Source organism: Tympanuchus pallidicinctus, unplaced genomic scaffold (genome assembly GCF_026119805.1).
Source record: "Tympanuchus pallidicinctus isolate F22 unplaced genomic scaffold, pur_lepc_1.0 scaffold6, whole genome shotgun sequence".
In the NCBI taxonomy this organism is placed as follows: domain Eukaryota; kingdom Metazoa; phylum Chordata; class Aves; order Galliformes; family Phasianidae; genus Tympanuchus; species Tympanuchus pallidicinctus.
This window is the reverse complement of record NW_026294780.1, coordinates 2,206,230-2,228,529: the sequence shown is the minus strand read 5'-3', so window position 1 is coordinate 2,228,529 and position 22,300 is coordinate 2,206,230. Positions and strand designations below refer to the sequence as shown.

At 38.3% G+C, this 22,300-nt stretch overlaps 1 protein-coding gene across 4 annotated transcripts in view; it reads left to right on the top strand.

Annotated features, from left to right (window-relative positions):
* The window catches only part of TBL1X (transducin beta like 1 X-linked), a 197,839-nt gene that overhangs the window by 101,775 nt on the left and 73,764 nt on the right, over positions 1-22,300 (top strand). For 2 of the 4 annotated variants that reach the window (XM_052664952.1, XM_052664951.1), the window contains exon 3: positions 7,291-7,398. The exons of the other annotated variants lie outside the window; for them this stretch is intronic. The gene's annotated coding sequence lies outside the window, so the exon portion shown is untranslated. The remainder of the gene's footprint in view (positions 1-7,290; positions 7,399-22,300) is intronic. 4 annotated transcript variants of the gene reach the window in all.

Here is a 22,300-nt window from a genome sequence, read left to right as displayed (position 1 = left end):
TGGATTCTAGGAAGCTGATGTGAAACAGAGAGCAGGAATCAATAACTGAAAAGACATTTTAGTTAGCTTCTGATCCATTTCCTGATTCAGCAGCTTGCAGCCTCAAATGTTTCATACATTTTCTGCAGTATAATGGGAAAATGTGACTTAAATATATTAATTACCATATACGCATGTCTGCTTACAGTGACATGCAGCTGAAGGTCCTCCCCAGATAAAGCAATAGAAGTCCCTTTGGGGACAGGAGCCTCCGCAGATGCCCACAGCGTGCCTATAGCAGCTGCTCTGCCTGCCCCTGGGACGCTGGCTGCAGCCATTTTTTCTCCCTCCGCCTGACCTTGCAATGGTTATTTATGCCTCTGCAACAGCAAGATTATATTACTGTGGGGTCCGTCATAGCCTACCTTCATGATTTCTTGGAAACTGCAGCTCATCCAAAACAAAGCCAGTGGTACTGGTTATGCATATTAAACCCCACTTAAGAAAATTGTGCTAGCTCTGTCTTTGCTGCAGGCTGCAATTCCCATTACTGATGCACTTCTAGAAACTTGTACACGCTCTGTGTCTTTCTGATGGGGAAAACAATTCATTTCACCTGCTGTTCATCGGTTGGGTACATCCAAGATGTGCATGCTAATAGTAAGGCACTACTGGCACAACTAGGGGCCAAAATAGTGTGTTTTTATTTTAAACACTCACTTATTAATCAGTTATTGGTGATTGTAGGGACGGTGCAGAGGAGACAACTTTTCATCTTTCCTGCTTCTACTTCTCAGTTTTGCCTGAGGTAAAGCTACATAGACAGCACTTCTGAAGGTGATAATTCTTTCCCACCTACCTGCCACATCACAGTTCTAATAATTAAGTGCATTTCTTTATTTCTCCATGCTGTGCTTTGTGTTTTACATTTCATGAAGTTAAGCAGAAATGCGATAACTTACTACCAAGAGACAAGTTTGTTGTCTTGTGTTGCGTTGGTTTTTTTTCTTTTTTAATCTGGACTTGTTAATTAAGAAAAACACATTTGTTCTGCTTGAGGGTTGCTAAGACAAATGTTGTACTAATAGATAGGTATGTATCCTTCTGAAAAAAAATCTTGTCAGAAGATCGTGGTGTGTGCTGTTGTAGGTCACAGCGCCCATGGCTCCACATACTATAAAGAATATTCTTACTGTACCAAGCATGTGCTGTATCAATACCTGCCTTGGCTGCTGACTGACAGGTGAGCATTCCATAAATCCATTAATAGAGCGGGAAGTGCTGGCCTTCCAAATAAAGCGTGCATATCTCCTGCCTCTACCAGTATTATGCATGACTGTGATATCTACCACACTGAAATACATCAAGGTAACATAGACTGGAGCTGGTGGAGCATCTGTGCACAAGTGACTGTGGTAGCTAATTCTGAGAGTTGGTGCTGTGACTCTGCTTTCCAGTCCGGTTCCAAGGTTGGTTGTACTGAGTTACTGTTTTGGATGTTAACAGTTAATTTATCAGCTGATAAAGAGCCTGCATGAAAAGGATGACAGGGTAGAGACAAAGCAATGATACCAGGCTTCTGCAATTCATAATGTCGTGATGTCCTCTGGTTTTGAGAGAGAGTTAGTTAAGATGAAACATGAAAAGAATTTCTCCTCACAGTGAAGACTGCTTGTGGAAGTTATACGTTCCCTAGAGACACTTGCTTCAAAGTGTCGGCTCAAACTCTGTGAAACTACACCCAAATGAGTGAAATATTCTGGGGAGAGGCTCTTGAGGCCGAGTATTTTAAGATCTTCTGGAAATATAGAGGTTATTTCTGAGGTTTCCTTGTTACTTTCTCTCAGATTTTACCATGGGAAAACTTTTTGTGCTAGTATTATAATGAATATTTATTTCAAAGTTGACTCTCTGATTTCTGACTGACTCATGACTTTGCTTTCTTTATCTAATCTCCCTTCACTAGTCATCTGTGGTAGATTTAAAATACAAAAACCTCACCTCTTCTAACTTCCTTTAGAGGAGGAGTCTGTAGAGAAAAGATTGATATGTAAGTATCAAGAGAGAAAATAATTTCTATCACAGCATGCCGTTAAATAGTATTTATTTACACTAAAGAACCTTAGGGCAAATAAATTAATATGCAGGCATTGTGTGGGTGTTTCTGAACAGACATTGAAGTTCCAGTGCATACATATTCTGTGGAAACACATCAGAGAGAGCCGGCATACTGTGTTGAAAGTCCTGATTTGGGTTCCACGTGTCTTCAGGTTTTTTCCATGATCTTTGTGCAGGTGAATTGCTGGTTGTGTCCCAGAGGTGAGCACTTCTGTACAACCATGCTGGTGTGATTACGTTTAATGTGTGTTCTTAAAGAAACTGAAAACCCAGCACATCAGCAGAAGTTTTGCAAGCGCTGAAACGTTTTCTTAACCAATTTGTCCACTTTTTAGGAATTGCTTTCTTTTTTAAACATCCTTAGAAAGGACAGCTCGGTTTATTTTTTGCTGAAGGTGGCATAATTATTGATGTCCTGCTGGAATCTACCATATATTCCAGTCTTCCTGTGAGTCTAATCCCCCAGGGATTGTTTGAAGATATTAAAGCTGTTTGTCAAGTTGAAAGAAAGCAAAATATTCGTGTTGCACGGTAGGTATCCTGTACTTCTTTTGCAGAGATTGATAGTGAAATCTCTCAAAAATGCTTTTGTAATTCAGTGAGTGTTGAAGGCAGGCTATTTATCATTTAAATTCTCCTATGCCTTTAAAATTCAGAAAAGCGGGGGGGATAATAAATTACTCACCCAATTAATGTTTTTTTTATTATGGATTGATGTTTTTTATTATGGATTGACTTTTCTCTCTCTGTTGAGAGAGAAAAGTAATGTTGTCCGGTAAAAACAAATAAAATTATGTAGGTGAAGCTGCACAGAATAACAGTTAACCAGGAATCAGATTGGAAACATATTCAGGTATCTAAATCTACTTAGAGAGATTTAGTAGGCTTTACAAAAACATCTTCCTAAAGAATGTGACTGCTGTAAGTCAAGAGTGAATGTACTCTCCTAGTTAGGTGATTTTTCCATGCACGGCAGGTAAGTCTGGTCCCCAGTTTCAGTTTCCTAAACTTATTTATGTCCCTGCAGAAAGAATCATAGGAAGGAAGCCTGCATACCAAGCAGCACATCAGCACGACATTTCATCTGTTGTCTTCTAAGGGCACCTCTAAGCTCAGACTTCTCTGCAGTGGGTGCCATTTTGCTGGCTGAGCTCTCAGTGCCAGAGGTGGGAGGCCAAACATCTGTGATCTTGCCTTAGATTGGTACCCGAATACAAGCGTTTGTGTTGGTTGTATTGATAGGAGTTGATGCTCTCATTTGCCATGCTTTTGCTTCATTCAAGTATGGAGTGTTGGCAAGGAAAGAGTGTCAGTGGGCATTGTGGCATTGCTCAGCTTAGTTTTGTGTTTCCAAAAGTAGTGCAACATCCAAGGTCAAACCGTATGTATAAGATTCAGTCAGACAAAACGAATGACATTTTTAAGTCTTTTTTTGGCTGATATTTAAGCCTGGTTAGTTTGTATGGCAGTTTAAGACATAGTGACAGCAGAAAAGATGTCTAAAATAACACTTGCGGTATCTTTTCTGGCCCTTGCTTAAGCTCTGTTGTCATCATAGAGCAGTTCAGTGTGTCCTTGCGTACATTTGTTATTATTTCCTTTCCTCGTTCCCTTTCCTGAGAGCAGCTGCCATTTGCATGCCATGCAGAGGGACAAGGTTCAGCATAACTGCAAGACTTCTCTTTGACTCAGGCTGGAAGCTCGTGGCCCAGCTCACAGCGACGCACATGAGTGAGGCATCTGGTGCCAACAGAGCTCTGTTGTTCATTGCCCAGAACCTAGAGAGCTGAGACACAGACCAAGCGGGCTGCAGTCACGCTGCTTGCTGTAGTCATCTCACCAATGGCCCTGGGGGAGAGAGCAGCCACCACAACTCAGTTTTGACCACGTCCTGTCAGCTCAGCAAGGAGCATACTGCCTTCCTAAATTAGCAGCCAAGTATTAGTCACAGCAGGATGTAGTCCACCTGTCTCTGAGAAGATGTTTGCAATTCTCTGACTCCACTTATAGCCTGAATGCAGACATGCTCCCTTGCTGTGTGTGCGTTTATGTGTCACAAGGCACATGCTGGAGCCAGCAGCATGGCATGCATGCCACTTGTCTCCCTTCAGCACTGCTGCTGCAAAACTAGTCAGTAGCTGCAGATGATAGGATGCTTAACGTATGACCAGAGAAGTGTGATTACATCACCTGGTTTCCTTCCTCTGAATTACCCAGCAGTTTTTGTGTGAAACCTAGTAGCTTTTGTTTGGCTGCAGAATAGCTTGTGTTTTTGCCTAAGTTCATCTCAAAAAGTCTCACCAGACATACTTTTTTACCAACAAATGGAGGAACTCTGCACTCTCCCTCCTTTTGATAGCCACACTAATGGTTAATCACAAGTGATGATAAGTATGTGCTTTATTTCTCGTTTGAACTTGGCCTCAGCTTCCATGTAGTGATTTGTTTTATACATTCCCTTCTGTGCTAGATTAACAAGCCAGTTGTTTCTTACTGTTTTCTCCATGTGAAAATACTTACGTGCTGTAATCAGATAATCTATCTTTTTTTTTTTTTTTTTTTATAAACTGCAGGTTGAACTCTCCAAATGTTACATCCTAAAGTATTTTCTTCAGCCCTCTAATCATTTTTGCAGCTGTTTTCCGTGATCTTCGTTTTTTTGCAACTTTCTAAATTGTGGAGATCTGAATCCAGAGGGAGTTATCAGATATGATATTAGTATTACCAGTGAAAGTTTAAAAAAAAACTTTCCTTCTTTCTTTGCTCTTTATTTGAAGGCTTATATTAGCACTTCCTGCGCTGTGAAATTAGATTTTAAGGAACCCTTTTGTTGCTGAGTAAAGCCTTATGAATAAGGACACGTGCTAGCATAACGTGCTGTTAGAACCATTCACACGTATGTTCTTGACCAGTTGTAAAGAAAATCTTTAGCTTTTAAGTGTCACTGACACTTGTGGGTAACAAAACTATAAAGAATGTCAATCTCTAATTTGTTCCCTTTGCCTTTTCTTCTTGAAGATCAGTCATTTACTTGTAGTACAAAAAACATTTTGAAGTAGAGATCCATTATAAATGCTTTTACCAAAAAAGGTGTCAAGGTAACCAAAAGCAGTCATACTGTAGGATTCAAGTATTTCTCCCAGCATTATGACTCTGTCCTAGTACCTTCTGTTTGCCCTGTAACAGCGTGGAGGGATGACTGGCCTTCATGAAACTCCTTGACTGCCAAAAGCACCTCTCCTGTGAGGACAGGATGATAGAGCCGGGATTGTTGAGGTTGGAGGAGACCTCAGAAGGATCTCACTGATGTCTGTGAATACCTGAATGGAAGGTGCAGAGGGCAGGACCAGGCTCTTTTCAGTGTTACCTGTGCCAAGACTGTTGTCTTGGCAATGGGCAGAAATTAGAACACAGGAGACTCCCTGTGAACACCAGAAGGCACTTGTATGCTGTGCAGGTGGTAGAGCAGTGGCACAGGCTGCCCAGGAAGACTGTGGAGTCTCCTTGGAGATCTCCAAAAGCTGCCTGACCGTGGGCAGTGAGTGATCTTGTTCGAGCAGATGGATCCTGGGGTGTCCTCCAGCCTCTGTCATCCTGTGGTCCTGTGAATCCAACATTAGTAAATAAGACAAATAAGAACACATCCCAAGCAATTGAGGACAGAAAGAATTAAATGTGTAGCCAACACAACACTTCACAGCACACTATAAACCTTTATCTTGTATTGTACGGTATCCGCTAAACCTCGTGAATCTTGTAGAAGTCATGAGGTGAGCCAGTTGTCTTCACAGTATTTCTCTCCAGAACAGCACCTATGTGCTAGCTATTGTTGTGTACCATAATATCAGAATACTGAATAGAACTAATTTAAATACATTAACACTCTTAACTATTTTCCCACAATGTGGAGAAGTTATAACAGCAAGATCCTCTAATTATTATTGGGATTTTCAGATTGCATGTTCACACGAAGTGTTTCTTTTTTGGAGTATGTTTTATTTTACATACATATAACTTGCTCCACAGAAAAATAAGATGGGAAACATTTCCAAAATAAGATGGAGAGACAATGATAGTCATTTCAGAATGTCATCTGAGAATTAAATTGGCAATTGTATAGGTAGAGGTGAACAAACTCAGAAAAAATACAGGCTTCTAGCCAATAAATTATTTGTGATACTTACATCATTGTTTGTTGTCCACTGTATAGTCATTCAGCTCTGATTAAAATAGGCATACGTCTTTCTCACGTGAATAGTTGTATCTGGTTAGATGGTGTACTTGTCTCAAGGTGATGTAAATGAGAACATGTTGTAGTACCACAGACAGACAATTGGATTTATAAAAGCTTCTCTTTATGATGTTTTAAAATATACTATTTGTTAAATTGATTGTATTATAAAGTAATCCTTAATGTATAGTTTTAAAAGCTGATAGACGTTTGTGTGGAAGAGTATAATTAATTTAAGGAACCTCCAATGAATATCTTATTTCACTTTACAGCATTTAATTATTATATAGACAAAAACGGAGCATAAGATATAAAGCCTGAAATACTGGAGTAGGAAGCTGGTCAAGATAGGTTGCAGACGAATCGCAGAGGAAATATTAAATAAGGATTTATTCTTTGTGTTCAATGGCAGATGTAGAAATCTGCAAATAGGTTTACTATTGCAGAATGCTGGACTGTCTTTCGTGTTTGATTTTCGCAAATGCTTTGCCTTCCCCCAGAATGATATATTATTTGGCCTACTTGTTTGTTTTCGCACAGAAATCAATTTCCACTGGATATTCTCTCTGAGACCACTTCTGTGTGCTGTTCTGAGGCAGCGAACTACTTTTCAGTAACTTGTTCAGCTTTCTTTCCCTAGCCTATGAGCTCAGTGAATGTATTGCTTACATTTTACTTCAGCAAAGATGCTGAAAATTTATTGAGCCAGTTTCAGCGTGCCTTAGGTTCCTGGAAAAGTGCACTGCTTTGCAAAGCACTTGAATGCTTGGGTTCACTGGATCTTGCTCTTTCCTTTCTCCTTCTGTCATAGATGTTGGCTTTGTTCCCCATATGGTTCTGCCAGAGCTTCCAATTTGGAAGACAGTACGTTGATGAATGCCAAAAGAGAAGGGGGTCAAATACTCTTATTTTGATGGGGTGATGCAAAGTGGCTTGAATGGTGCCTCTCTCCCTCGTTGCAGCCCTCTCCGCTGTCAGATGTGGTGATCTCCATGCTAACTCCAACCCCCAGACTCCCGACAGCAGCCTGTGAGGAGCAGCATTCAGCAGCTCAGGGGTCTCACGGCCAGGTAAGCCAAAGGAATTGTCTCACATGGCCTTACCTTGGCAACATTGTCTCTTGGACAATCTCCTTTCTTTTTTTTTTTCCTGATAAACATGCAGCTGAAGCTGTCATAAGGTTTCATTGGCATTTGTATTGTATTGCTTCTGTGCCATGAAGATTGTATTATTACTTTCTAAGTCCATGTTTTCCATGCACCATTCATTCTCTGGCTACAACCTACCTTCTTTTTTTATTGCTGATAAGTCCCCTTTGCTGCTGTACACTTAACAAATACATCTTACGAAGTAATCTATATTAGTCTCAATAACCACTTTGCCAATCTGACAATTTTTGTGTTGTAATTGCTATCAGCAGTGTTACATACAGACATTTGTATTGGTGATGATACTCTTAGGTAACGTTGAGCTAGTACTGGATAATTTTATTGGGTAACATACAGCATTCTTCTTCCATTATTACTTTCTGTAAAAAAACCTCATATTTATGCTACTGATAATCTAGAAAGCAAGTTTCTTAATCTTGAATGTTATGTGTTTTTAAGCTGTGTGCTTTTCAAAAATCTGTGTGTTTCACCTATGAATTTTAGTCCAAAATAGTTACTTTATAACTTTATCAGATTATTAAATCCCACCTCTGTGTTTTATTGACTAAATTTCTGCAAAATGGCGTTGACTGGTGTTGACTGTTTAGTCATGTTATATTCCAGGGAATTTTTCAGTTCATGGACTGTTTTGCCTGTGATTAATAGTGGCTTAGAACACTATAATTATTGAAATCATACTGCTTTCCAGCATCAAGTATTGTCAGAAAATACTACAGTCTCACTGAATTTCTTTGGTGTTCTAGAATGTATTGAAAATTAGCTTCATAAAAATGATACTCTCTCAAACATTTCTAAGATTCTAAGATCCAGCACAATTATCTGGGTGTGCTGATTTAAAGTTGTCTTTAACATTCATTTTGGTTACTAATGGCCTCCTCATCTGTTAAAATGCTTTTTTTCTGCTTACTGGGAAGACTTTTCTTTTTTGCTTTTTTTTTTTTTTTTTTTGTAAAGTATGTTTTTACCGTTTTCAAACATGAATCAGAAGTTGGAGACTTTGTTTTCTTTAGCCAATAATTTCCTATTCAAATTAATCATATTTGATTTTTCTTTCTGTTGTGTGTGGGGTTTTTGGTTTTTTTTTGTTTTTTTTTTAAATATGCATTTCATTTGTGGCCTTAACACAGAACTAAAGTGTGTTGTTTTTTTTTCTACATGTTGCCTTTTTTTTTTCATAATTGTCTTAGTAATGGCTTTGATCCCTACTGGTAGTGAGCAAGGAAGAGTCCTTCCACATTTTTATTCCAAAAGTCCTTTCGCGTACTACAGATACATTTCTATGGAACAAATCACCCAGTCCTCTAATAAGGTTTGGTGATTTCCTTTGTCTCGTCTTACCAACAGTACATCCTCCTGGGATCCACTGGCACAGTATTTATATGTATTCCAGATCTTGAGTTCTCAGCTTATCAAGAATTTTGAGAGATAATGATGCCTTTAGTGCAGCATATCATCCTCTATTTTCTTTGTTCTGGTTAATAACAAGTATCCTGAAAATGTTAGAAATTATGATGTTAGTGTTTTAGTTGTGGAGATCTCCTCAGCAGTTTGAAGTGATAGCAACCATACAAAGAATCTCTCAAATAAGAGTTTACAGCCTAACTTGCTTGTTTCTCAGGCCTCTTCCACAGAGATCCTTCCTTCTGCAGAGGTTGCTATGCGTAAGATCGAACTTCAATGCAGCCATTTCTGTAACAACTCCCAGTTTATTTAGAAGCCTTTTGCCTGCCTCAGCTTATCCTTACCAATGATAACCATATGTCAGTGAGATTAAGCTTATTTTGTAAATATTGCTCCTTCTCTCCGTGGATATGAATTTCTTTTCCAAAGACCAGAGTCTTGTCAGCTTTTCACCAGAAGCATAGCCAGTAGCTGATCCTCAGCATTTGAGCTTCTTGTTTTCAGACACTTAGAAGATGAGGCAGATTCCCAGGAAAATATCTGTAAAAGTTTTGTTACTTACGTACATTAACTATAGTTTATATGTGGCCCAAGCAAGACAAGGTGTCTTGACCTGTAACTTAACCTGATGATATCTGCTTTAGCACTTTCATAGTAAAACTAGGACTTGCATGGCATCATTGAATCCTTAGACTACAACTTTCATCTCCTAAAGAGAATGGCTCTCACCAGTCTATAGTGAAGATGGAGCTGATCCAGACCGAAAATGTCGTATTTCAGAAAAAGGAGTTACAGAAGAAATTCATGCCAAGCCCTGCAAGTCAAGTGTTGCAGAAACCTTCTTTTTCAGAGAGGTACTAGGAACAGCTGGTGTCTAAACTGTTTAGACAGTTCTGTAGTAATTTGCTTATTTGAACCAATTAGAAGAAAATCAAAAAGCAAAAGTTTCTTTCTGAGTAAAGCAAACAAACAAATAAAAATGTAACAGCAACATTAGCAAAATTTGCCAGTATTGTGAGAGTCTCTAAGCATAAAGTTAGGTAAATCAGATTCCATCCCTACTTTAATAAAAAAGGACTGTATGTTTTGTCTTATTATCTTATATCATGCTTCACATAAGCCAAGCATCAGCACAATCTGTATTTGCATTTCATAAGAATTATCTTTCTTATTCAGGGGTCAAATTCCAGAGTCAAAAGAGAATTGCTTGCAAAGTCTCTTCCTGTTACTACCCTTAGTCTATTCTCTGTCCCTTTCTTGTACAGCTAGTTTTCAGCTTCCACTAGGGTCTGTTTCTGCGTCTGATTTTGACTTTGGCTCTTTTATGTGTAAAGAAATTATGGTAGTCTTAATTATTCCTCTGATTTGTTACAGAGGTGTAATGTTCTTTATATAACAGAAAAACATTTTGCAAAGCTGATGGTCATATTTTAGTAGATGTGTACTTGTTCCTGGGACTGGACTATAGAAGTTTCTTCAGTTCTGTGCTTTACTGGTGTCTTTGCATTAACACAGTTTTTACATGTTGGGTGTCAGATCATTTGAGTATCTTCTATTATGTAGTCACTGTTATTTCCCTGATGTAGAAGTGGCTTTTGAAAATCGTATTTTAACAAAATAAAAGTGTGCTAATTTTGCCCTGTGCATTCTTATCTTATTATTGATATGATGGATTTGACAGTGAGATGACTGTGCTGATATCATATGTGATAAGAGGAATGAGTCCATAGGGAATTAGAATATCTTAACTAGAAAACCAAGATCGAACAGACAGGTGAGACAAAATTACTTATAGATGTGAGAACATAAAAAATAGTTGAAGCTCAGTTAGAAACGGTGAGAAGTTTGCACGTGTTACTCAGAAGAAACAGATCACTCTTTACTAGATTGATGCTAATTGTGTTGATTAGTTTACTTTTAAAAAGTGGAAGATATTTCAGATAGATGTATCAGTTGATAAAAGCTAAGAATGGACATATTTTGGGAATGACATGCCTGAAATGTAATAGTGCAAGCTGTGACTAGTTTTGTATAGAAGCACAGAGTTATGTACAAAAATATTCAGTATTGGCCAGTGCATAAATATTCTTTTCAAAAAATAATTCCAGGGCAATATTTCTTTAGAAACATTTTGGAAGAATTCTTTTTGTTTGAATGGAAAGACTGTTTCATTATAGGCCAGCATTAAGACAGTTGGTATTGGTGAAATGTGCGTTGTCTTTGTACGTGAGAATGCCGTATTTCAAGCAAGTAAAAGAAACTGTCATCAAGCAGTTGGTCATTGCTTTTCTAGCTTGAAACTATATGCGTTTTAAAATTGTTATACCCATACTTACATACTTGTTCCTTAACTTTTATGCGTTTTTTTTTTTTTTAAACTTGGTATTTTGAATAGCTTGTTTTAATTTGTTTAGAACTTTACCAATGGTAATGCACAGGTAGACAGGGAAGCTTTCTGTATGGTAAAAAGAGGTACTCCTGGCACTAGATCCCAGCAGTATTTTTTCTTGGTCACTTAAACTTAGTAACTAGAAAATCATGCTATTTTAAACAATATCTTTTGTAATGTTGGGGTTTTTTTGGTAAACAAACTTTACATTGGTTTGAATTTCTAAAAACCGGTTATTAGATATTACCAGTGAATAATTCACAGCCTCTGGATCTGCACAAGAACCACTCAGCCGTCATCATTCACTATTCTGAAGTTATCCTTAAAAGTCACTGCTCACTGAATAACAGTGAAATGTTGGCATAGAATTTTTTTTTAAATAAGCATATTTTAAACTAACATGAACATCCTTTAAATGTCCATTATTTGCAGATGTTTTGAGGCTGAGACAAAATGACATTTATATATTCCTTGAGACTTCCCTTGCTACTTGGTGAATCATAGTTAACTGAACTCTGTTTTTATTCAATAAAATATTACTTATCTGCATTTTTTACCTTCTAAGTCAGTGAAAAAGTATATCTTGCTAGAACATGAACTTGTCCATTAGGTAACATTTTTTATTACTTTACATTGTGCTGAAGAGATAAGGCAAATACACTTCCTGTCGTGGCCAACTTCTGAGATGGTTGTTTTGAGCCTTGCTTTTATAGTAGTCTTCTAAGCTACTGCTAAAATCATTTCCTTCCTTTTTTTTTATTCAGTACAGCTCAGGTTCCGAGGAAATTTTTTATGGCAGTGGAGAGAATTGAGGGTGCTAGCATCCAAAATTCATTATCCTTGGATTTTTAAACTGAGCTTGTCATTATTTAAGCTTGACTCAGAACATTTAGGACTGAAGTATGACAGTCCTGCGCTCTTTGTACTTGATATGCAGAGCACGTTAGGATTCCTTGTTCACTGTGTCAATCATGTGAAAGTGCTAGTAATAGATATGAAGCATGGAGAAAAATGATTTATGTGCTAATTGCTAATAAAATGTGTGTTTAGTTTACCTGGAGTGCCAGATTAAGTCAAAGGTGTGTACCCCGGTGAGACATGAATGAAGTATGTGCTTTGGGGAGACCATGCAGCCACGTAGCTTTTCTCCACCTGAAGTCTGCCTAACTTGTGTGGGCAGAACTGAACAAATTTGCCCAAGTGAATTCAGCTCGGGTTGTGGCACTCCCAAATCTCATTATGCCCCAGCACGTACCAGTGGCATAGCATCTTTCTGCAGTCTGACTGAGTTTGCAGAGAGACTGTGTGTGTGCAGTGAATCTGCTGCTTCCCAAACAGAACAGCTTCCCCCTGAAGAATTGGATTTTCTGCTTTTCAAGTGTTTGTTTACTTGAAGCCTTTGTTTTAAACTAAACTCTTTTACCACGTTATTCTGCAGAAATTGCCTTATTAAGGGTAGTCTAGTTAAACATACTCCTCAGCATCTGAACATCTCACAGTCAGCTCACAGAGAAGAAACACGTAATATAGGTTTTCTTTCAGTGAAGCCTTGGAGATCCTCTATTCTATATATAACATTATATATTCTATATGTATATTACTATGTATATTTGTATGAGCCTTCCTACCTGAGCTGCTTTGATTTAATGGTGCGTTCATGTAAATTATTGATAATCATACTGTTATGTAGATCACACACTCACCATTTGCACCCAATATACAGATGAGTGCCAGTTCTTGTTTTGTCAACTGTGTTGAAGAATTTCATTCTTCAGTCAGCCTATAAGGATTTTCATGTAATATTCTACTGTCTAGTTTTCATTCTGAATGCTGCAATTGAAAAGCAATCAGGTTATATTTATTTATTTTTTTCTGAAGTTAAATTATCGTACAGTGCAAACTGGTGAGATTTCAGATAGAATTAATCAAAATGGTGTCATGGGTGTGTCATTGCTAATTCTGCAGTTTTAGTTATACACAGAGGTCACAGCTTCAGGCTTGACTTTTACCTTGGTTCAGGCTTTTCCTTCCTGAAAGTGATTTTGAACAGACTTAGTAGACTTGTCATACTCTTTTAGCTGATGAGGTAATGATCTCCACCACGGAAGCTCTGGTGGTTTAAGATATGGCAGAGCCTGCAGCTGAACCAAAAGAGCTGAGTGATTTTGGGTGTCCCAAACCCAAAGGCCAGATCAGTGATGGAAGTCTTCCTGTGATGCTGCCACTCTGGAGCATCAAAGCTCCAGCTGTGGGGCCAAAGCAAGAGATTGCATTTGCTGAGCGGCTGCAGTGGGGCACCTTTTTCTGCAGTGCTTCCATAAACACAGCCTTAGTGTGGGCTCGGACAAAGCCCTTTGGGTAATCAGCATTGCATTCAGAACTTCACAAGAGAGATGGCTTCCCAGGACTACTTTGGATTGTACCTTTTTCTAATTAGTGGTTCTGGCGTCTTTCAGTCAAATTTTTACCTACTCAGAAAATGCATGCAGAACAGGAAAGGATCTTTTTCAAACAATGTATCCATTGTAATAAAAAGTACAGCTTTGTACTTTCCCTTGTATATAAGGTAGTTAACAGTTTTGTGTTGGTTATTTTGTGGGTTACAATGTAGCTTAGCAGCTATCCCAAATCTGTGTAACACGAATTGTGTTCGTGGTTGACCTAAATCAGCTTAAATAAACTTAGTTCAAGTCATGCATGCATAAAGTCGTTTCCTATTTGTCTGATCTGCTAATAAGCAGCCTGAATAAACAGAATAATCAATCACAGAAGACTTCTTCTGTAGCATGACTGTGCATCTCTGGTGAAGGAAATGTAAAATAATTTCCTGGTCTCTACTCAGTTCCCTCCATAATCAAGTCTCTGCATTTACTGACTCACCTTAATCATTATTACATTCCATTAAGGAAAAAAAAGCAAAAACTGAGGTTAGCTTCATGGAAGGTACTAGAAGAAAACAAGTGAAGCTTTTTTGCAGGTTTGGGAGAGCCTCCTTAATGGATTAGCCACATGACATGTATTGTTCCTGCACAGAACTGGAGCTGGCCTGCAAATGTAATAATGTTTTTACTTTTATGCTGAACTATTTTTATATTAACTGGCTGTGATATTTTAATCATATACTTATACAGATCATCACATTTAATAACTTTTGTTGAGGTATGTTATAATAAAAAATGTGTAATATCTGAAAGATCAACATGTTGTAATACTTCACAGCTCCTTAGTATACTTCTGCACTTGCAAATCAGTTCTTCCTTTTGCAATCACCATAACGTAAAGACAGTCTACCTGTTCTAGCTAAAAACATTTTCAGAGTATGTCCTATTAAGTGTAGCTGACAAGACTAGAAAAACAGTCCATATTAGCAAGCGTTTCTACCATACTAGTTAATGGCAATTTCTAGACTGCTGGTTCAGAAATACTAGAAAATACTGTTCCGGATCACTCGAGTAGTTGCTTGAAAATGATATATAAGTACATCTTGAGCAGTTTAATGCTGCTAGTAGTGTGTTAACATGGAAGTACTGCTTCTATTTCTGCCTCTTCTGCTAAATGCTGATGGCTCAATAAAAGTAGTTTGTAGAAATGTGGGAGTAATTCAAGCATAACTGCCTGCTTTTTTACAGGAATTCAATTATATGTCCTACATAAACTCAAACAAGACTTGAAACATTTTGTCATCTTACCTTATTAATATTAGGTTCAACGTTCATTACTTGCTTAACATTAGAATGTCTTACGTCTGTAGAGAGGTGAAATGCAGAAAATATGATTATTTGTCCTGTGAGCTTTCAAGTTAGAAAATTTGGTTCCAAAAAGATTTGGCATGAGTACATTTTGACATTGAAAAGGGGCTTTTCCTCTGTAATAAAATCAATCATCATCCTGCAAAAACAGTAATCCCTTTATTGGCACAAAGGAAGGATGTGGTGCACCTTTTTGAATAAGCATTGTAATTCAGCCATAAATGAAACCACGTCTCCTTGTTACTTGTCTGGTCCTGTTTCGTGAGTCCAGATATTAAGTACTGTTGGTCATTCAGGGCTTATTTATTTGCTTCAGTATGTTTGTTGACCTCAAATGTAAATCAGCTCCAAGTTTTAAAAATTATTGCTTGCGGTTTAAGCACAATTACATCTTATTATATTGTCAGGTGTTTTCTTTTTGCAAATTTTTTTTCAAGCCAAAAGTTTAGATGCGATAAACTACACCTAATGCTAAGCTTGCTGTCTGGTAGGGCAGAAGGTCACTTCCAGCCATGTTTTGCCAAAAAGTTGCTTTGAACCTTTCCATTTTATACAGTATCACTCCCATATTCTCCTCTCCTCCCCTCCTCATTCCTTTCCTTCCACTCCCTCCCCTCCCATCTTTTTTCTTTTTTTAATGGCTCTAACATAATGTCAAACTGTGAAACATAGTGGAATTATTCTGTTTTAACGAATTTGATTAATATATATTTAGTAGTATACTGGAGAAACCATCCTTTTCATCTTTATGTACGTTTGATTTCCCTTTTGATATTGATAGATCATTACAAATTATCTACTGAAGAGTAGATTCAGATATTTCAAATTCATCCTAATTACACAACTATTCATAGTGTCATCAGAGGACTGTGATCTGAGAGAGGAATAAGATGATCAGTACAAGCAATTAGAGCAGTGAGGTTCAGTGGAAGAAGAGAAAGAAAATGGTCTGACCACAGCCCAGCTTGGAGGCTGCAGCTTGAAGATCATGTGAGTTTTTCCAGTCCGTATGTGCTTCATTAGCTACCAGGGCCAAAATTCAAACATGAGAGAAAACTTGGTGTCTGAGATAGGTTAGGCTTGCTGGTTTTACTTGGGACCAGTTTTGTGGGAGACTTTAACATCAATTTACCAAATGTTTTCCTTTTTTTTTTTTTTTATCCTATAAATTAACCATCTTTCTTTCCTTTTACTCTAACTTTTACATCAACATCAATGTTTTGCAATTTTCCAGAGTTGCCTTCCATAGAATCTCAATTTCTCTTGCATGTGCTTGTTTCAGTCATGCCTCAAAGCTGTGCTTTGCCCTGCGCTGTGTCTCTCAGAGCTCTCTATTCTGACTGCGTCACCAATCCTGTAAGCACTGTTTGCTCTCGCCTTGCCTACAGCTCTATGATTGAAGAGAGTGCTAACTTTGCTGGAGGTTTTTAGAAGTCCAGCCTCTTCGCAGATATTCTCCTCTTGACTCTTAAGTCAGTTTTGCTTTAGGATTTCACGGTAGAGAGGGTATGTTAATTCATTGTTATGTAAGGGTCACCACCATTTTATGACAGTTTGTGTTACTAAGATTTTCAGACAGATGTGTTAGAGACACCTGAGAATGAATTTTGTAGTGATTCAGAGCATTGTTTGCACTGAGGAGAAAAACTGATGTCCCCTTTGGAAGAGGGAGCAAAATAGGGGTAGCATTGTTTTTGCAGAGCTGGAGGAAATAAAAATTCTGCTACTGTGGTATGTTCATTGCTACTGAAGTCGACGTGTTGATGAATTGTTTTAGGTATCTAGCTTTTGCTGTGTCCCAGTTGTTGTACTTGACCACTAAAACAGCCTCAGGGCTTGTTTCTGTAATTCTAATTGCACTTTTCAGTGCGTTTAGAGAGAATTTAAACAGCAGATTTTATTCATCTAAATGATTGCTCGCTGTTCTAGAAACTCACATAGTTCACTTTATTATAGTTACTTGTCCTGAGAGGATAGCAAAAATTGAAGTACATTTTGTAAAGAAGAGGGGATTTAGCAACAGAATTGTGAGTGTATCAGATCGCAATCTCTCTCTCATACGAAGATGTTAACTCAGAAGGCAGATGCTAAGCTGTTTACCACAGTCAGGCGTGAGGCGTGATCACTCAGCTCTAAATTAAATCTACCCATGATGGTTAGCATGGAGGTAATCAAATCACTTGCACCATTTGAGCTGATTCCGTCGCCTTTCATTATCAAAGCTCATTTAAACTGCTTTAAACCTAAAGCTGAACTGATAAAACAGATAAATTTGTGCATCTGTGATCACATTTTCCTGCTGTTATGTTTTGTGCTATCTTGAACCTAAAGATTGTGTGTTAAATAGAACCCTAAAACTGATGGCAATTAGTCATATCCTGTGTCTTGTCATCTTAGTATTTATATTAATTAGCCATTATAAGTATAATTTTGTTCAACACAGAATAGGTTTCAGGTAACATGAAGGATCTCTAAGTGATACAGCACACACAAATTACATTCTGCCCTTAGAAAATGCCCCTTTCCCTACTGGATCACAGACAGGAAATAAGAAGTTATTTGCTCATTGCTTTAAAACTGTAGTGACTTTTTCTGCCTAGTGATTCCAATTTAACAGCTGAGAACAACGATTTCCTTGTGCACGGTGTGTAATCTCACATCATTGTAAGGCTTTTCAGTCCTGCTGAGAACAAAAATAGTCAATGCCACACTCCCTCCACCCCACTTACTATTATACCTGCTCCATATAGTCGACATGAAGAAAACAGACTTGTGAGCAAAAATGAAGTCTGCTATTGGTAGAATGCTTATGAAACTCTTGCTAGCTATGCATTTTGTAAAAGCTATAATGACTACTTCTGTTTTGCTCATCAGTAGCATCAGATTGTTTCTAATCCTCAGACTTGAATTCTGCTGCCCATATGTGTTTCATTGGCCAAGGAAATGGCCGCTGAAGGCGTAATAGCCATGAGACTTGATTCATGATTGGTTTTGCTAGCATTTTTAATGCCTTTCTATCTAACTAATAAACCACTTAAATTGTCTTACTAAATTGTGCTTAAATTGTGCCCACCAAACTGAAACGGAGGTAAAAGGATGTGGTCAAGATTTAAAAACATGATGTGGTTCTTACTGTACTAAGTGCAGATGTTCTGCAAAATCCAGTCACCCTGGGGCTTGGGAAAGCAATGACAAGGTGCATCTTTTTTTTCAGGTGAGTTCAGAACACTTGAATTATTTCAGAATCTATAAAGATGTGTGAAGGGGGAACAACTGAAAACTGAGATTTTGTGTGTTCTGCTTAAAGATAGCCCATATTTTGAGATGTTAGGATTGAACGCTGAGCCTGCTGAAATGAGCTGTTACTCCCTGCATCTTTAAAGGGTATTTGACTATGTGAAAGGTTAAATTATGCCTTCTAATTTGCATGCAGATTCTGGAAAGTAACTCCTGTAGCTGAGATATCTTTGATTTATGACCATCTTCACCATGTACTCAGAGCGTGTGCTGTTGCTCATAGTAACGAGGGACTGTTGACGATATCTGTGACTATTAGCCAGAGTCAGTACTGACCGCAGACAGGCAGGTAGAATGCATGAATGCGTTTCAGTCAGTGACAGCTCTTCATTTCTATCTGTGGCAACCACACTGCAGAAAGGGAGTGTTTCACTTAAAGATATGAACAAAATTCACCTTCAGATGTCCTCTTAGTAGCAGTGATGAGTAAGAAAAAAAATTGTGCTGGCTGATTTTTAGTTCCAGCTTATCAGATAAAGCAATAATAAATAAGTACATTTTGCATAGGAATAGTATCATGGAAAACGGCGTGAATTGTGCCTTTTTTCAAATTGCTTTGCAGGCTTTACTGCAAGAAGTGCAAAATTCACCAGCTGGGTCCCAGTAATTGTGCCTGACTGCACAATCTGAGCTCCCTGTGGTGGTGTTCTCCCACTGAAAAAAAGTTGCATGCATCCTCCTAACGTTATTTACCACTGTCAGCTGATCTATCTGGGTCTTTCTGCTTTTGGCTAGCAGACATTCATTGGGTTTTCACTAGGGGAAAAAAATTACATGGCAAATGAGTGAAACTGTAGACTACTTTTTACTCCAGCCCTTCTAAAAGTCAACCCAATGCAACTGACTTTGAATTGTTGGGTAATCTTTTTGTGCTATAAATATTTTTCATTTAATCATTTACTCTTTTAATGGTAGCAGTAGAAAGTGACTGATATAGAAACAAGGTGGATAACAGTGATCACCTGCTTTCTTTTTTTTTTTATCCTTTCTTCAGTGTTGGTTATCTAACTTAATGCTACTTGGTATAAAGGAAGTTGGCTCTTGTTGTCAGCAGATACTGTAAACGTTGCCAAGTTTAGTCATCTGTGGCATAGAAATAGCAAACTGCAAAGTTTGAGCTGCCCCAGCATAAAGATAACCTCAGTTCTGAATGCCCTAAACCCCGAGCGGAAATAGGGAAATTCTAAAAGCATAACAAAGAGATGATAAAAGACAAAAATAATCAGGGGAGGTAATGCAGAAAAATAGAGCTGAGAAAGTGGACAAATCAACATCTAAAGCTTTTCCTCCCCTAGACCTGCAAGAGATGAGCTCCTGTAAGTACCCTGGAAGCACTGTCATGCCTGTGCTCTACTTGAGAGCCGTAATGTGTCAGTCTTTACTTGAATGAATAACCCCTTTGGAGTTAGTTTAGAGCTTCACATTCAACTTTGTTGTGAAAAAGGCTTTGCCTTTGCATCTTCTGTTTGAGGGACTTGTTGTTTTGTGCAGTGTTTAAAATACAGCTAATACCAGTGATGAAAATGAGGGGAAAAAAATCAGGGATATGTGTTTCTGCAGTTCCTGAAAAACTGTTATACTTTCAGCACTTCATTATTTTCTACTAAAAACCACTTCTGCTTTCATTCTCCTGCTTTTTCTGGAAGATGAACAGAGAAGATAACACAAATTAGGTTTCCCCTCCCCTGTTCCTTCTGGATATCTGCCAATTAATCATTTGAATTAACGGGAAGCCGGAAGGTTGAGAGTGTGACGAAATTCAGTCAACCTTGAATTCAAAGTCAGGGTCATTTTTCTATTATTGCGATGATGATATATCTCAAAGTGAAGATATGTGGTGGTTTATATCCTTTGATAAGTTCAGCACTGTCATCTTGTTTTTCATCTCATTTTTTCTACACGTGTTGTTCAGTTAATTACCACAAAATACAGGTGAGGTGTATATATCCTAAGTGAAATATTATTAAGTTCTTTACAGTGGGCTGTAGGTAAAAAGATGAACTAATATTTCCCAAGGCTGCAGAGCTGGAACTGGGAGTTGAATTTAATCCTCGGGAATCAGTCTTCAGCTGAAACAATTAGTTTATTTCATTATTTGGCATTACAGAGCATATTTCACTGGCACTACACGGAGCGAGCTCAAAATATTTTTTTTCCTTAATTTTGTTGTTCAAATGATGGTTTCATTAAAAAGCATGTTATGGTTCCGAAGAAATGCAGTAATTTTTGGTACTAAAGGCTTGTTTGTTTCTCCGGCACAAAGACGGCATAAGGATTATACAAGATGAAACATAAGACTTCACAGCAAAGGATTTTGTCCCTGGATAATATGTTTTTCTCCAGGGGTGCTGGCGATTGTTTCTAAATATTGGAATTGTTTTGAGGTTTTAAGGAAAGGGGGGCTGTATAAGATATGAAAACAAATCTGTGTCTTTTAATACATGTTTTTAAGCTAACACAAACGGACTTTAACAATTCGTAATTAATCACTGGATTTACCACAGACTCCATTTATCGTCCAGCTCACTTTTAAGGGTGGTAAATTATGTTACTTAAGCTTACAGCTAGGGAGAGATTATAAAACACTAGTAAAATTCTTACTAAAAAGAGATTGTTTTCTCCTTAGCAAAACAGAGATAATTTGGTGCGCATAGCCCCTCTTAACATACCACACCATTTTTCACTGATTGTAGGACAGAGGTTACTTCTACACTGTGTTCAGACATGCATAGAGGCTGTTCTGCTGCAGCCATGCAGCCCTAGGTTGTGCATGGGCATTAGCAGTGCATCTCTTGGTGGATGTAGCAGCACCACGTTCCCTCAGACTGGCTGGATGGAGCTGACTGAACGCCTCAGTTCAGCTGTAAATCACTCTCACAAAACAGAATCAGACTTCAGTGCCAGGCATGCTGATTTTCAACTACTAGTTTTTAACGCTGCTTCTCCACATGATAAGGTCCCACCGAATGCAGCGCTCGGCAGCTGAGGCATGACCCAGGGCCCTGGGCTGCTTGTCCACAAGGGATAGGGATGTGGGAATGGTCATGGCAGCACTTACTGTGACTGTGGGGTTGGTGGAGCTCCAGTGTATCACAGTTCAGTTATCCAAGGGTGGCATTTCTTGTTTTAATTTCTTCAGGGGTGCTTATTCTGCTTAGTTTTGAGGTTGGAGAGAGTAGTATGCGACTGTACTGAGTACCAGACTTGTTTTTTAGAACTTGAGAGTTCTGAAGGCAAGAAAGTAAGGTGTCACTTCTCATCCAAGGCAGAGATCAAGGAGTTTAATACTGGAGAAAGCAATGTGGTTTTTGCTGTAACTACAGTGTATTAAAATTGTAAAATTGTTCCATGTGAACAAGAAAAGGCATGTTGCATCATTTATGTTGTGTGTCATGTGGCTTTATGCAGACTGGGACTTCTTCCTTATATTTGCAGCTCCACAAAATGTTCCTCAACTTCTATATATAAAGCTGCTTAGTACCAACATGTCACTCATCATCATCATCATCATCATCATCAACTTCTCTTTAAGCTGTGATACGTTCATATAGAACCCCAAACTGGAGTGGAGTATGAAAATCAGTCCAGCAAGTGCCTAGAATAGTTGTCATAGAGAAACTGTTATGTGCTGTATCAGTTGCAAGTCCAAGTCTGGAAGCCTTTTCTGTCATATGTCAATATCATTCATTGATGTGTGGTTTGGTTTCAGTTATGGCCTGGAGCTACACAATAATGAGCCAAAAAAGGCAACGGAAGCACCAAGGACACTTCTAAAATTCTTCCCCCATAGCTAATACTCTTGTGCAGATAAAGTCATGTTTGCTTTTGTAAAATGGGTTCCACCTTCATTGTGGTCTCCTGAGCAACACTCACTCTTTGCTGTGATTATGGTCTCAGTAGTGCAAAAGGAGCCTTCAAAGCCTGTAAGTGTTGTGACTGCCTCAGAAGCATTGCTTTAGTGATGATC